At 45.2% G+C, this 6,443-nt stretch overlaps 1 pseudogene; it reads left to right on the top strand.

Annotated features, from left to right (window-relative positions):
- The first annotated feature begins 577 nt into the window (after positions 1-577).
- LOC107123500 lies at positions 578-2,496 on the top strand (annotated as a pseudogene).
- Positions 2,497-6,443: the final 3,947 nt, after the last annotated feature.

Raw genomic sequence — 6,443 nt, forward strand, 5'->3', positions numbered from 1 at the left:
CTCCACTTGCAGCTGCTGGATGACCTTGGGCAAGCCATAGTTCTGTCAGAGCTGTTCTTGAAAAGAGCTTTCTCAGCCCCACCTACCTCACAGGGTGTCTGTTGTGTGGAGGGGAAGGGAAAGGAGGGAACGGGAAAGCCACTCTGAGATTCCGAGTGAAGGCTGGGGTATAAATCAAATATTGTCGTCTTCTACTACTACTCTTTGTACCTAAGCAGCACCCAGTTCAGTGGGTTCACGAGGAGAGTGCACACAAGTAATGTTGACCACTTTTAAAATAAAAAATAAATATAAGGCTTTATTAAGGATTTAAAAATAAGACATCCCTAAACAGCACAGTTCCTGCAGCTCAGCAACAGAAAAACAAGAAAAGCTTACTGTTCTATCTAATACATGAAATGCTTGGTATTAGATGGCACCTCTTATTGCAGCATACGTTTTCCAACTGTAGCCTAAGTTACTCTACATAAAACTTAACCTTAAGTAATAGATATTGTGGGGAAAGGTGGAGGGGTGGTTAAGATTAGCCAAGCTTAACAAGGCCAAAGGGCTGACAATCCTTGCCTATTGCAGTCCCATGGGTGCCTTTGGACCTTACAAACCCTCCAAGGTGCTAATAGGATCTCTCTATTTCTTCCAGCAGATGGTGATCAGAGGAATGAGGAGGGTGGGGAACTTCACCAGCAAATGGCAGATGAAGGTAAAAATGAAGACCTAATAGAAAATGTCAGGAATCGCAGAAGACTTAAGGAAAAGAAAGGGGGCAGTATAGTTGAGAAGAGAGATGGAAGAAAGTGTACCGTACATTTTCCAAAGCACAGGATAACGAGGGCAAGTAAATCCATTCATTGTGGAAAGTACTTAAGAAATAGATCACAGCTCGTGCACCAAAGGATATACAGAGGGGAGAAATCTTTTGAATGCTCAGTGTGCGGACAGAGATTCAAGAAGAGTGGCACTCTTCAACGACACCGAAGAACCCACACAGGGGAGAAACCTTTTGAATGCTCAGAGTGTGGAAAGAGATTCAGTCGGAATGACCATCTTCAAAATCATTTGACAACCCACACAGGGGAGAAACCGTTTGAATGTTCAGAGTGTGGAAAGAGATTCAGGCAGAATGGCGATCTTCAGCTGCATCAAAGAACTCACACAGGGGAGAAACCATTTCAATGCTCAGAGTGTGGAAAGAGATTCAGGTGCAATGGCGATCTTCAACTCCATCAAAGGATCCACACAGGGGAGAAACCGTTTGAATGTTCAGAGTGTGGAAAGAGATTCAGGCGGAATGGCGATCGTCAGCTGCATCAAAGAATTCACACAGGGGAGAAACCATTTCAATGCTCAGAGTATGGAAAGAGATTCAGGTGGAATGCCAATCTTCAACTGCATCAAAGAACTCACACAGGGGAGAAACCGTTTCAATGCTCAGAGTGTGGAAAGAGATTCAGGCGGAATGGCGATCGTCAGCTGCATCAAAGAATTCACACAGGGGAGAAACCATTTCAATGCTCAGAGTGTGGAAAGAGATTCAGGCGGAATGGCGATCGTCAGCTGCATCAAAGAATTCACACAGGGGAGAAACCATTTCAATGCTCAGAGTGTGGAAAGAGATTCAGGCGGAATGGCGATCGTCAGCTGCATCAAAGAATTCACACAGGGGAGAAACCATTTCAATGCTCAGAGTGTGGAAAGAGATTCAGGCGGAATGGCGATCGTCAGCTGCATCAAAGAATTCACACAGGGGAGAAACCATTTCAATGCTCAGAGTGTGGAAAGAGATTCAGGCGGAATGGCGATCGTCAGCTGCATCAAAGAATTCACACAGGGGAGAAACCATTTCAATGCTCAGAGTGTGGAAAGAGATTCAGGCATAATGGTGATCTTCAGCTGCATCAAAGAACTCACACAGGGGAGAAACCGTTTGAATGCTCAGAGCGCGGAAAGAGATTCAGGCAGAATAGCGATCTTCAGCTGCATTAAAGAGTTCACATAGGGGAGAAACCATTTCAATGCTCAGAGTGTGGAAAGAGATTCAGATGGAATGGCGATCTTCAGCGCATCAAAGAACTCACACAGGGGAGAAACCGTTTGAATGCTCAGAGTGTGGAAAGAGATACAGGTGGAATGGCCATCTTCAACTCCATCAAAGAATCCACACAGGGGAGAAACCGTTTGAATGCTCAGAGTGTGGAAAGAGATTCAGTGGCAGTGGCACTCTTCAACAACACCGAAGAACCCACACAGGGGAGAAACCTTTTGAATGCTCAGAATGTGGAAAGAGATTCACTCAGAGTACCCATCTTCAAAATCATTTGTCATACAGGGGAGAAACCATTTGAATGCTCAGAGTGTGGAAAGAGATTCAGTAAGAGTAAGCATCTTAAACAGCACCAAAGAACCCACACAAGGGAGAAACCTTTTGAATGCTCAGAGGGTAATGCACCCCCCCGCCTGATCACCATAGGGACCCCCAGCCTCTCTTTCACGTTCTGAGACCTTGCCTCTGGTGTCTCATGCTGCCCAGCGTCTGGCCACCCCGGGAACACATTAATGCCTCGAGCGCCCTTTACGGAATAGCCGCTTGCCAACACCCCTGGAACTCCTTTTAAATCAGCATGTCAAAAATGGTGGACTCCTAAGTGATGGCCGATTATTGTCACGACTTAGTACAGCCTCCACATCGTAGAGCCTTCACATTAGCCCGTTTAAATGTTTTCCCCTCAAAAGTGCTCTTAGGTCAGTTTAACAGAATTCCCTTCCATGAAATACGCAAGAACTCGTGGGCACTCAATGAAATTGCTGAGCAGTCGGGTTAGAAGGGATACAAGGAAGTGCTTCTTCACCCAAAAAGTTATTAACACACAGAATTCACTGCCACAGGAGGTGGTGGCGGCTACAAGCATGGACGGCTTCAAGAGGGAATTAGATAATATGGGGCAGAGGTCCATCGTGGCTCTTAGCCACAAGGTATAGAGAGGAACTCTCGGTCTGGGGCAATTGATGCACTGTATTCTTGGTGCTTTAGGGAGGGGGCGAAAGTGGAAGGGCTTCTGGTGTCCTGGCCCTACTGTTGGACCTCCTGGTAGCACCTGGTATTTTTGGCCAGTGTGTGACGGAGTGTTGGACTAGATGGGCCAGTGGGCCGATCCAACATTGGCTTCTCTTATGTTCTTATGAAATCCTTTAAAATCTGTGGATTCTATATATCATGTTATTTTTGACTGTCAGTTTCACTCAGTCTTACGCAAAGAATTGTTGTCACTTTTATTTCCTCCTAATTCTAATAAAGGAAAAGCTATTCAGTATTTCAATTTCAATTTATTACGGGTCTATATGACCGAAGTCTTGACCAAAAAGAGAATGCAAAAGGAGTAAAACAGGTACATACAATTAACATAGAATATGACAAGTGCATAGTCACAGTCAATAAACATATAAAACCCAGGCTGAGCCCAGAAATTTAAAAAATTCCTAACTACACTTGGGGCGGAGCCAACTTAAATAAAATCCTCCTAAGATTAAAAGTCGATGTAGGTGTTTACAGAGATGATAAAGTTTTCTTGAGAGCAGCAACCTTAGCCAGGAACAGTGCCACATTAGCTGTTATTAGTCCATCGGCATTAGAGTCAGATAACAATACTGAGAGCATCCAAGGTTGCGAGGGAAGATTCATCTTCGTAAGAATAGGAATGATATATATCCCTCTATCTTGAGTCCAACGGGGACAGTGAAACATCAGATGGTCTAAGGTTTCAATTTCGCCAGAGTTGCACAGACAGAGGCAATCTGAGTAAGGTAAGCTTCCAAATCTGCCCAGCGTTACCATCGTTGGAAATGCATTTAAGCAGGCCAGCATGAAGGCGCGGCGGTGGGATGCAATTGGTAGCGATGAATGAAAATCAGGAAATCTCTCTGGAGGGGGCAACTCCAGGGCCAGAGAAGAACAGGTGCGTCTGGCCCTGGCCACAGTGCTGGCCCAATCCAACTGTTTGAGTTTCTTTAAGGTTTCCTCGAGCTGGGAGGGCATCAACTCTTCAGTAGGTGAGGAAATCGGAACTCCCAGTGTCCTGAGTTTACCAGCAAGAAGGGACAACCAAGGGTTAGATATTGTGTCCTTTAAGATGAGACGAAGAAAGCCGGCCTGGGGGTGATGACTTGGGTCAGATAACTTGAATCTCAACTTGAATGCCCTTTCCCAAGCACGTGCTTCAAGCGAAGATTGAACCTGTTCCATATGAAGGACAGTCCCAGCAACACACTGTGGAGTTCCGGTAATTCTCCTAAGACAGGAGTTTAGCTGAGAATCCAATTTCTCACCCACACCAGCAATCCAGATTTCTGCGCCGTATAGAATTTGGGAGACCACCTTCACATTATACACCTCGATGGCAGGGGGTATCCGCTTAGCCCCCTTTGTACGGAAGAATCTCTCAACCAGTGCTGTGGCGAATCTAGATGACTTTTTAACATAAGTCAGGTGAGCGGACCAGGATAGATTATGGCTAAAAACAATACCATGGTATCGGAACGAAGAAACCCATTCTAGTAGACCATCCCCAACTTTGAAATGAAGAGGACCTCTTCTTCTCGTAGCAGAGAAGCGAAGAACCTTGGACTTTGCATAATTCACGATAAGCTCTTCTTATTTGCAATAGTCCAGAAAAGCATTGACAATAGACCTCAGTCCAACTTCAGATGTTGCCAATAGCACAGCATCGTCAGCCTAGAGTAGAAGTGGTATAGGAAGACCGGCTAGATACGAAGAATGTTTGGCTCTTTTTTTAAGAAATGGCACCAAATCATTAATGTAGATGTTAAACAGGGAGGGAGCCAGCAAACATCCCTGTCTAACTCCCTTTTGCACTAGAAAGGAGTCTGTTCTGATTCCTGAAGAATTCACCCGGACCGCGGCAGATGTATTAAAATAGAGAGCCATAATCAATCCCAGTAGTCTGTGGTCAGTATTGGTGTTGAATAACTTCTCCCACAATCTGCGACGAGAGATAGAGTCGAAGGCAACCCTCAAATCCATGAAGGCCGCGTAGATACAACCTCTTCGGCGTGAGGAATACTTGCCAACGAGATAGAGAAGCGTCAGACAATGGTCTGTAGTTGCAACACCCTGTCAAAAGCCACACTGGATCCTCTCTTCATCAATCCAGTTCTGGAGTCTTTCCTGGAGGAGTGCAGAGTAGATCTTCCCAGGGTTTTGATCTCTGCCCCGAATTGGGAGCGGGTCTCTCCAGAGTCAGCACTACAACGTCTTAATCGGATGAAGCGTGGCAAAGCAGTGGGCCAGGATTTTATACCTTTAGAACTATTTTTGGTGAACCCCGAATGGTGGGCTCATCGTTTGGCCCACCTGTTTTCAGACATCAACCAATCAGCTAATATCCCCGGTATTTGGAAGGCAGCTACTGTGGTACCTATCCACAAAGGTGGGGATGCCAACGACCCGGGGAATTATAGACCGATTACCCTATTCAGTATTTATTAAAGGAAGTTAATTCTAATATTACAGCTATCGTGGCCACGTTTGTTGCCAAAGTGGCTAAAGTTAGATTTATGTTCCTAAACGAATGATTCATATTGTTTACTATGTTTTAAAATAACTATGCTGTGCTATTGTTTTTTTCTGTACCTTACTGTTATGCCATTAAAGGTATTTGAATTTGGTAGTTTACATGCATCTTTTTAGCACAGCACCAGATTTGAGCTAAGAAAACAAAAGAAACTAGCAAATCCTCTGTCCCTTTCGCTATACATGCCCTATCAGCTGTTGGAATAAAACAGGCTGTTTTAGCTAAGGAAGTTACAGATCTCCACAAAGTGGTCATTACCTTGAAGCTTGCTCCCCGTGTCCCCTGTGTTGCTGTTGCTGTTGTTGTTCAGTCACACAGCCAAGTCCACTCTTCGCAACCCCATGGACCACATCACGCCAGGCCCTCTATTACATGGTTAATATGGTTGCCTCAGGAGTTAAGAGTCATGTGTCTTCTCATCACTTGAGCATCCCAGAGAAAGAAAAATTATTTCCAGTTGCAAAGAGAATGTATCACCTTTGTTTTGCCCTCCCACTTGACCCAGTCTGGCCAGGTCAGAGAAGAACATAAGTACGTAAGAGAAGCCAATGTTGGATCAAGCCAATGGCCCATCTAGTCCAACACTCTCTCACACAGTGGCCAATAATAAGAAGAATAAGAGATTGGATTTATACCCCACCCTTCACTACCCAAAGGTGTCTCAGAGCAGCTTACAAACTCCTTTCCCTTCCCCTCCCCACAACAGACACCCTGTGAGGTAGGTGGGGCTGAGAGAGCTCTTGACAGAAACTGCTCTTTTTCAAGGACAGCTCTTATCAGAACTATGGCTAGCCCAAGGTCATCCAGCGAGGTGCAAGTAGAGGAGTGAGGAATCCAACCCGGTTTTCCCAGATTAGA

The sequence above is a fragment of the Gekko japonicus genome, unplaced genomic scaffold, assembly GCF_001447785.1.
Source record: "Gekko japonicus isolate JY-2015 unplaced genomic scaffold, Gekko_japonicus_V1.1 scaffold4106, whole genome shotgun sequence".
NCBI classification, from domain to species: Eukaryota; Metazoa; Chordata; class Lepidosauria; order Squamata; family Gekkonidae; genus Gekko; species Gekko japonicus.